Consider the following 1,083-nt stretch of genomic DNA (forward strand, 5'->3'; position numbering starts at 1 on the left):
AACCACAGCAGAGGGTTTTTTCTGCTTTTTCACAGTTCACCCAACAGCAAAAGGGTGACGAAGAAAGAAGATTTTAAATGAATATTTCTGGTTTTTATTATCTGGTTATTTCGATTTAGCTGATTTGATGCTTTTTTTTTTGTAGTTGTTGCTCTTTATTTCAAATTTGTTCTCAGTATGTCAACTCACCTTTATTCATATAGCGCTTTATGCAATACAGATTGTTTCAAAGCTGCAAATGTCACATGAATATTCAGGAAAACATTAAGAATAAGGTTTGATTAACATACTTTTCAAACCTGATGAAATTCTGTACTTGTCTCATGTTAGTATTCTACTTCACAGTTTTATTTATTATTATTATTATTTGACATTGTGAAACTATAGACTTTTCTTAATACAGTCATTTCTACAGTCATTTGTTAACACAGTCATTAAGTCATTAATTCAGAAGTGTGTTCACCTCAGAGTGTTATTGATTTTATTAATAAACTTCTGCCCTGAAAGCAATATTAAAATATACTCTATGTGTGCATACATACATACCGGTGGCGGGCCGTGCATTTCACACCTAGGCCTTCAGTGGCATCCTAAGTTACATGAATTAATCCACCTCTTAATACCATCATAATGATGCCACGGCTATAGTAACCATAAATAGGCTATTGCACAAAAATGCAGTATAACAGAGCATTGCATCACAGACAGGTATCTTATGTAGCGAGAATGAATGCTATTACTAAAGCTAGAAACACAATTAACACAATTCAACAAGTTGTGTCAACAAAATGACACAAATATAGTCCACTCGATATTCTTACAGACATTTATTAACTCAAACGTATTTATACTTTACAGTTAAAACTGGTATAAAACAAATAAAGCAATTGCATGTGTTTTAAGGCTGACCTAAAAATTTAACGAACTCTTACTGCTTTTCGTCTTCACGAGTCTCCCCGCTGGTCTTGCCAGCGCACTGCGAAAGGAAAATACTGGTTAGCACAACTTGACCAGCAAAGCCAGCAAGTAACATTAAAATAAGTCATACATTATGATGAAGAAAAGTGTATACATGTGTTTTAA

This window comes from Onychostoma macrolepis, chromosome 04, assembly GCF_012432095.1.
Source record: "Onychostoma macrolepis isolate SWU-2019 chromosome 04, ASM1243209v1, whole genome shotgun sequence".
Classification (NCBI taxonomy): Eukaryota; Metazoa; Chordata; class Actinopteri; order Cypriniformes; family Cyprinidae; genus Onychostoma; species Onychostoma macrolepis.